The 9,476-nt window shown below is 46.6% G+C and overlaps 1 pseudogene; it reads right to left on the bottom strand.

Moving 5' to 3' along the window:
• The window catches only part of LOC101568637, a 3,185-nt pseudogene extending 2,598 nt beyond the window's left edge, over positions 1-587 (bottom strand).
• Between the last annotated feature and the right edge of the window lie 8,889 nt (positions 588-9,476).

The raw sequence follows: 9,476 nt of genomic DNA on the forward strand, positions 1-9,476 counted from the left end.
GACGATATCTTTTAAATAATGAATGTGCTGTACGAAGGACTCCATTAATAACATGGAAATCTCCACTCTGAAAGTGATTCACCATTTCTGTCAATAAGTCAGGCCATTTCTGAGGGAAATCTTCTCTGCCAATAATGCTAATAGCATCACTCAACTGCTTCTGAATTTGCTCTGGGCTACTAAGCATCAAATGCACTATATTGGCTTTAATGGCTACTTGATTGGCTTCACAAATTTTATTTGGTTCATCTTCAACAATCCTCCAGTTTCTTTTAATATAGTTCTTGAATGTTACTGAAGCACATACTTTGGTGACATTATCCTGGGACTTCTCTAGTAATGTTAAAAGCAACAGTGGATAATTCTGATTTCCTTCTACAGATTCAAGAAATTTTTCAGCTGGACTTCTGATGGCAGGATCAGGATCAAGGGTCTTTTTCAAATACTCTGTTAATGTTTGTAAATTTGCATCACTGAGCTCCATTGTTATACACTCCTTGTGGGGATACAGGAACAGAAGAGGGAATCCTAGCCACACACAGTCGCAAGCAGTACCCTCTCCTGTCGCTGCTCTGCCTCACATTCAAACCCAGGCCTCACTTCATCTCATTTCTGACACTTATGTCTTTCACTGCTGCAGGGAATTGTTCTGAAAGTTGGCTGTGGAGAAAAAACATGTTGCTGTCATTTCCAGAAGATGCCTCATGGGGCTGTCAAATACCACTAGATCAAAGAACAGGCAGAGGAGTCCTGCTAGAGGTACAGTCTACACTCAGCCCGGGCCTTTCAATGGTTTCCCAGATTTCTGGAAGTCATTTGGGCCCCAGGGAAGTTATTCTCCTTGAGTTGCTCAACAATAGGCTTAATATCAGTGTCCTTTGCCTCACGGCTGCTACCTTCTTCTCTGAGGTGGGCTGTTGATTGTCTCTTTCTTATGAGATGGGATCCCCATGGAACCCAGGTTGGACTTCACCTTTGGATCCTCTGTCCTCAGCCTCCTGGTGCTGGGGTTAGGGTTAGGGTTCAGGCCCCCTCTTTACTTTCTGAACTTTACCCCCCCCCCCATGATGAGTTTGCCTGTTAGTGAAGAACCTGTGTGCTGTTAGGATAGCAGGAAAGAGAACGTGTGAGCTTTTGGTTGTCCCATTTCAGGGCTGCAAGTGGACCTGGAAGCCCCCTAAGAGGGAAATCCTTGGATGGTGAGGGTGTGGCTCTGTTTCCACCTCAATCCCAACTCCCTGTTGTATGGAAGTGACTTTGGTGTCACTACCTTGTGAGCAACTGAACTGTCAGTCTCCTTGCTGTAAGCGCACTGTCACCCCATCCCCCCCGTTCGTTTTCATCTTGCAGCCCTGGATTCCCTGTGCTTCTAAGCCAAGATGATCAGAGGGATCCCTAGAGCCTCCCACCCAGACCCCTGTTGCTCTGTGCCCTTCCTGTGGCTCTAGGCCTTTTCTCCTAACTCCAGAGCCAGCATTCTCAGCTCTTTCCCAGTTGTGGATGAGGCAGTGGGGTGGGGCCGGAAGTTCCCTTTCATCCTGGCTTTGGTAGCAGGGCAATAGCATCTGATCACATGGAGGATACAGAAGTCATTCACTGCCTGTCACAGACTGCTTTCGTAGCTGCCTTTCTTGTCTTGAATACCTTTTAAATATTTCCCATATGTAGTTTTCATGTCCTTCTCACCAGTTTTTACAGCTGGAGGTTGCAGATTCCACCTTATACAAAAAAACTTGCACAATTTTGGTAACTTTTCAAATGTTTGTTTCTAGATTGCTATTTTCCAATTTGGGACACATTCTATCTTAGGTACTGAGGATACAGACATGTTTACTGTACTACAGATGAAATATGTTATTCTGTGAATTTTCCATTTTTAGCTTATAATTTCATCTATTATGTAGTGGTCATTTGTTCTTTGTACTTTCAATTGAAACCCTTCTCAAAATTTTAAATAGAGGTAATATGTTAGTAAGCCTGTGAGAAAAACTAGGAATAATTGGTTTTGTTTTGTTTTCTCTTTTAGAATGTCAAGCAAAAATACAGGGACAGTAAACCATATCCCTGGGTGGGTGAGTGGGTACAAGCAAGTGCAGTATTACTGTAAGTGTGACTCACTTTGCCTCTCAGATATGCTTGACCTGATCTTGTGCAGTGCCCCAAGTGTCCACTGGGTGCGAGGTGCAGGACTGGTAGCTCCTTGCTCTAGGCTGAAGCACTGTGTCTTAGCCCAGGGTTTGGGAAGCCAGAGACATCGCTGCATAGAAACCTTACTACTGATGGTGATCCTTGCACCTCATGTTTCCTGTAGAACTCTCACAATGTCATGCACAGTTTTGTCATGTGCAGCTCTCACATTCTCCTGAGCCTCAGGGACTGTGAAGCCACAGCCCCAGGCAGCGTCCCCTGTCTCTCCCTGACTGAAGTGGGCACAAAACCAGTGCATGATTCCCAGAGACCTGAAACCCACCGGGAAGGAAGCTGAGTCCTCCAGAGCAGGATATTGAATCCTCCCTTCTGTTCTATATCTTAGGAGAGATTTTCCCCACGCCCAGGTGACAAAGAGGACACTGTGATGGAGACCACCAAACCAGTCAGATTGGTGGCTCTTGGGACTCTGCTTGCCTGCAGGAGACAGAAGGGCAGTGCCCCCAGGGTGCTAAGCACCATATATCATACACTTTGTTTCTTTTTTAGTCACCCCTAGTTGATAGCAGGTTAGGATTTGAGCCTCTACAGTTTCTCATATTTAAATTTTCTTTATTTCTGAACTACAATTCTTAAGAAAGGGCAGAAGGGCAGAGAGGAAGGGAGAGTGTAGAATGAATAATGGAGGCTGAGCAGGGCTGGGGCCAGACTTCCTGTTGTGTGTGGGGCTATGTGTTGGGTAGCAGGCTCCTTGGAAGTTGGAATGCACCCCAAAGGGGCCCCTCCATTCAGCGGGCATGAGGTGACTGGGAAACCCCAGGTATGGGTCTGGAGAGTCTGAGGAATAAGGCACAGGGTCTAGACATTTCTGATGGTGAATCCTGGCCATGGAGAAACTTGGGGAGGCACCATGGTGGCCCAAGATGTGCAGAACCTTTGTCCATGTTTCTTGGAGGAGGCAGGGGAGGATGAGGCTATCTGACCTGTTAGACGTGTTGCAAATGATGCAACTCCAGCTGGAGGGAGGGCTGGAGGAATCAAACCCTGTCCCTGGGTTGGGCTTGGAGCAGGTTGAGCTGGGTGAGGTCCAATTGAGAGCTTGCTGGGCCCACTGGAGAGGACACTTGGCTTCCCAGTGGCTCCTCCCAGAGTGTTGGGAGAGGGCGCATGGATCTTGCAGATGTAGGCCTACACTGATGGCCAGGAGAGGGACCTCATGGGGAATGCACTGGGCCAGAGGTGCTCTTTGTGACACTGAGAGTGGCAGGATGTTTGCCTACCAGTGAAGCTTTCAGCTCTGCTGCACGGAGGATTTGTCTGGTGCGAGCATTTTCTCTTCTTAAATCCTGGAGGTGTCTTTCAGCAATGACAGCTTTGTCCCAGTTCTCATGGGCTTCTCTCTGCATGGAGGTCACCTGCCTATGGTAGAAATGAACAGTCCTCTCCCATTCCTCTTCCATGTCTTGGGCTCGCTTTCTGTAGGTCTCCAGCTCTTAGGTGACGCGGCCCACCTCCTCCAGTTTCTGCTCCTGTTGCTCCCGGGCCTTTGCTGCCAGTCTCAGTTTCCTGTAGCAGCTCAGAACTGTTTGGTGGTGAACTTCGGCCTTCACTGTGAACTTCACCTGAAGCTTCTGGCGCTCTCTTCGCAGCTCTGTGTTCTCCGACTGCAGAGACGCTCGCTGAGTCTGGAGATGTCACACAGACTCTGCCAGTTCTTCTATTTCAGACCTGAGAAGTTTTGCTTCTTGTGTTAGGTACCAGATCCTGCCAGACATTTCTGTCATCCTCAGTTGCTGTTTTTTAAAACTTTGAGTTCTGTGAGGATGGAGGTTATCTGCCCACGAAACCCAGCCATGTCCTTGTAGGCTGCCTACCAACTCTGGGCTTGCCTGGCCCCCTCTTTCTCAAGATCACGAGGCTCCCTGAGAGCTGCCTCCAAGGCTTCATTCTCATTTTGAAGCTGGTTGACTTTTTCCAAGAGTTGATGTTTTTCCTTAATGTATCCTGCAAGGCGGGGTGCAAGGCGTTTCTTTCTCTGTACTATAAACCGGCTTCTGATGGAATGAAAAGTCTTCCATGAAACTAAGAGAAGGGTCAAAAACCCCATGATCGCTGGCCACTCCATGGCTCAAGGCTTCCTGAGCAGTCTCTTCAGCCTCTGAGTACTGGCCTACAATATTCAGTGTTTGGTCCAGAACCTAGCAACAGGAGCAGCCCACTGCTGAGCTGGTTGGGGGGAACAGTGAGGGGCACCGGGCTACAGGACCTGGCAGGGATCACAGGCGCAGCTCCCCTTTGCAAGTGGAGCTTACAGGAGCCATTACTTTGCTCTCTGTCCTGGAAAAGCCCAGGTCCATGCTCCTCCATGCGCCTGCAATGTGCCTTCTCCGGGCCACCGCACCCCCTTTCGTTGGTTCAGCTGGCCTGGAGCCTTTGAAGGGGAGTTGGTCATTGGTAACGTGCTGTGGTCTATGTGTAGCAATGTCTAGGAAATCTTTGAAAGATGCATAGCCTAAGATATTGCCGAACCAAGATCTCATAGCAAGTAACTAAGATTAACTTGATAAAGAAATGTCTTTTTTTTCTCAACTAGTGATATGGTTCATTTCTTCTGCCATTGTTAGATGTTTTCATCTCAAATTTGTCTACATAGACATACCTTGATTTCAATGTTATCTCTTAATCTTCCATATGCCAGATGTTTTGTGTGTGCTAGACCTCCTTATTTACACTCTTTCCTTCTTGGGCTCATTGTGTTTTGTCTGTCCTTTATTTTTTTTTTCTTTGATGTCCTTGTCTGAAATGTTAGTCTCATTCTATGTATCCTCCTTGAGTGGTTTAATCCATTCTCACATCTTTAAACTATCACTTGCTATCTCTCACATCTATGCTTCCCTGCTAGGTCATCCCTTAATTCCAGCTCCATGTCTGACTTCATGATAATTACCTTCACTCAAACTCTTTATCCCAAACACAGTCCATTTTTCCCCATCTCATCTCTCTTTTTCCTTTGGGTCTTTGCCATGACACTATAATCTGGAATGTTCTTCCTATTCAATTCATGTTCTCCTGGAAAACTTTTCTCATTTCTGCAGGCGTCTTTTTTCAGAAGCCAGTGTGACCTGTCCCTTCTCTAAACTCCTGAGTATCCTGCTCACATCCCTCCCCATCACTGAACAGCACTGTATAGTTTAACATCCTGTCTCTGTACCATTAGACAGTGTGTTCATGCTGAGCAAGGCTATCCATAAGCAAATTCATCACCTCCCTCCCGCTCAGGCTATTCAAGCACCAGGGACAGAGGACTCATCAAACCTGTGGACAACAAGAAGCCAGGCAGGCAGCAGCAGCTGCACATCTGCCTTTTCACATGCCCATCTGCTCCTTTCATGTGCCAAAAGCTCCATAGAGTCCCTAGATGCAGGCACCTCTGTGGCCTCCTTCCTTTGGAGCTACCCTCAAAATCTGAGGGCTTCTTTTTGTGCTTTCTGGTGCACCATACCTGTTCTGTTCCTCTACTACTGTTTTGTTGACGTCATTCTTCAGCATCCTCAGGACTACAGCCCATGAAGAGAAAACTGCTTACATCTTTGGTGCCCACTATGGTGCTTGACTCCTCTGTGGAGACGAAAGTGTGGTGAAACTGCTGGATCATGCACACACCTTTTCCCTGTTATTTTCTTACATTCTAAGAAATGGGGCACTTTGCTGGGCAGTTGAAAGCTACCAGATGGGCTACAGAGGATGGGACTAGAGTCCATCCTGCAGTCCTCTGTAAGGCGAGAGGAGAGCTCTCTTGTTGCTCACCAGCCACTCTGAGCGCTCTCTGAGCACTTTAATATTTTTGTTTTCTTTTAAACAATTTTTGTATTTTAACCCAATATATCCGCTTTAATCATTTATGATTTTAGTATTTTTGTCAAAGAACAAACAATCAATTGAACAATATAAGAATATGGAGTGATTTGGACAGACTGCATTTTAACACTGATTTTCCTTGTCTAATCAACACCAATGACACCAGGAAATACCTGGAGACATTTTATACTGGGGCTCTTCCTCTGGCTGCTGCTTTTCCTCCATATCCTTAAGGCTGGTTGAGCTGTTAGTACTGTGAATGGGCTCTGTTGTCCACATTCTCCTTCCCCAAGCCATACAGTCACTGTGTGTGCTGTCTGTCACTTTACTCTGACTTGTGCTATCCCATTTTGCCCAGATTTTAAACATAGACACTAGTTTGAGGCAAATAAGTTATGAATGTCAGCAACACTCAGCAAATTCAGAGGCCAGGGCAATCTTTAGTCATGACCTTGCTATTTATGCCCAAGCACACAGGGCTATAGTGGGCCGTGTGTGTCAAACCCCAGAGATGGGCCAGTGGCATGAATGTGCAGGTGGCCAGGGAGTCCCAGCTGGGTCTGTATAGGACCAGAGCCCTGGACCCTGCTAGAACAGCCTGTGCCTCTCCCCCTGTAGCACCATCAGGGTGCTTGGAACTAGCTGATCACAACTTAAAAGAGCTCTTTCACCGGATTGATCAAAGCTAGATAGAGGGTTCAAGCTCTAACTGCTTTCCCTTTATCTTCTTCCATTCAGGTTTGGGACTTGATTTAAAAGAAGCACCATGAGTCAAATCCTTTGAGGCTGTAAAACCCTTTCTAACCAGAATTCAGCAAAGGAAAGTAAATACGGGAATCAAGTATGCCAAACTACTATTACATGTACATACCTCTGTGATTCTTGAGATTTGATTCGTCCCATTTTTAGCTACCAGTAACTCTATCTAACTTTCTCTTTTTGGCTTCTCTACAAGCTCATTTCTTTCTTTGGCCCTCGTGAACACATTTCTGGCCCTACTGAGCCCCAATCCGCATGCTTTACCCCTGACTTGCCGATAGGACCTGCATGCGTGGGTTGAGTACTGGCTCCAACCATTTCACTTTCCTCCCCTGTTGTGCACTCTTCAGAAGTGTTCCTGCTACCCACTTGTCTCTTCCCAGGTATCTTGTTCTTGCACCAAATGTGAACACCCAGTTCCCAGTGTACCCTGTGGAGAAACTGCAGCAGGAAAGAGAGAAGACAAGAAGACAAGACCCCTGGGTCAAGGGGTCACCTGTTTGCCTGACTCGCAAAGAACCCCAAGAACAGCAGTAGGGGCATTTATTTACACCTTTGCAAAGCTAGTATTGGGAGATGCGTGGTTACTTTGTGGCTAAGAGCCAACATTGTCCAGGCAGGATGTTTTTCTCAAGACAATGGTACCTTGACTGCTCTAGGCACTGGGGCACTGTCCTGCTCTCCCACACAAAGTGAATGTCCAGCTTCAGAGGCTCCCAACAATAGGAATTGAAGTCCCCAAATGCAGAACACAGAAGTAGCTCCACAGTAATCCAGACTTTTATTAGGGTTTTAATTAGTGTTCCCATGAATAAAGAGCAACAGATGGAAAAGAGGAACCCCAAAAGTAATACCCATATGCACCCAAATCAGAAAAGTAAAATTCACACCTCCAGTATCAGTGTGTTTGGCTTTTAGAGGCAGCTGGATCTGCAGTGCATGATGAAGCACACCTCTAATCCCAGCACTCTGGGAGGCCAAGACACAATGATCAGAGGCTTGAGCCAATTCTGAGTGCATGAGTAGATTAGGGCAACAGTGCCTGGAAATTAAAATATATAATAGCTCAGTGCATAGGCCTGGGCTCGGCCTCCAGGGTCCAGCAGTGTTGTATGCCCGACACACGCAGCTCCTTTCCTGGACTGCACTCACATTTACTTTGAATTTTACTCCAGGTTTTGCTCCTTTGTTGTATGTTTATTTTTGTAAAATATCCAGGAGACTTATCAAGCAAGCAGTTCAACAGCACCCTGTGCTGCCTGTGCTTCCACTGATGTGACAGACCAATCCTTATCACGTGCACATTCTCAATGCGAAGGACAGATTAAAGCGCTAGCTGCAAAGTTTCTAAGTCTATATGTAAACTACTTTTTCTTAGTTATAAATGTGAAATGTTTGTGGGGGATGGTTGTATTCCCAATACTTGGGTGGTGGAAGGACTATCTTTGTGCATTCAAGGGCAAAAAGTGAGTTCAAGGCCAGTCTGTCCATCCTAGCAAGATACAGTCTCAAAACTCAAGGGACTGTAAGTGACAAGAAAGTATTCTTTAGAAATAGACACTAGAAACTGAATACTATTTTTTAATCCAGGGTATGGCAACAGTGGAAGTCCTGGTGGAGTTGATGTGGGGAGTGTGTGGAGGGTTATCGGGGAGCTGACACAGCTGGCATGTGTGAAGGGAGAGATGACTATGGACAGCGAAGCCAGAGATGGGATGGGTTACCTAGAGCCTGGTCTGGGGCCTCCACTGCAGCCAGCCAGGGATGGCAGGAATGGCTTGGACTTTCTCCCACAATGAGCCCAGCCTGGGGTAGCTGTCCAGCACATCAGATTTAAGGACCAGGAGTGTGGTGCTACAGATGTCCCAGTAGAAATCTGCCCAAGTCACCTGATTAAATGGCAAAAAATATTGTTTTCAAAGTGAACATAAAAGGCATAATTTCATCATTTCAAAATTAAACTAGGGGTTGTTCCAGGAATCAACCTCAGGACCTTGTGCTTTCCAGGTAAGTGCTATGCCCCTAAGCTATAACCCCAGGCTAAACTTAGTTTCTTGATTGAAGAGATAATTATGAAAACTTAAAATAAGTTTTGTTACTATGAAAACTGAATGTGTACATAGTAGAAGCTTGGGAGATGACAAAGGAGGGGCAACACCCAGAGGTTCCCTGTCAGTGCCTTAGACTACACAGTCCTTTTCCATGCAGACAGATGGGAAGGTTCACTTACACGCAACCTCCCAGTACATGCTATTAGACCCAGTAACCTGGTCTAATCTCCACTTCTCTGACACCTTCCTATTGACCTTTTGGCATTTTCTTTCTCCTCCACTCCCCTCCTCTGCCCTCCCCTCTCCTCCCTTCCATTCCCTTCCGTTCCCTTCTTGTGGCCTGCTCAGCCCACTGTGGGGGCAGGGCTGGTTCAGCACGTGGTGTGGGGGATCCAACTAAAGTCCCTCTGCACATGGCTAAACTTGCCTAAGCAAGCGTTTTAGACTGCTGAACTGTCTTTCTGGTCCCACCTATTTCTTTTTTATGAGCAACATTTTTTAAGATGAATTTTTCGTTCATTCTTTTATTTCAAAATATTTGCTGCTGGGCTGGAGAGATGGCTCAGTGGTCTAAAGCACCTATTTGGAACAAGCTTGGCAAAGCATCAGGGACCGCGGTTAGATCCCCAGCACCACATGCCAGCCAGCCCCGCCCCCTGG

The sequence above is a fragment of the Octodon degus genome, unplaced genomic scaffold (genome assembly GCF_000260255.1).
Source record: "Octodon degus isolate 3935 unplaced genomic scaffold, OctDeg1.0 scaffold00183, whole genome shotgun sequence".
NCBI classification, from domain to species: domain Eukaryota; kingdom Metazoa; phylum Chordata; class Mammalia; order Rodentia; family Octodontidae; genus Octodon; species Octodon degus.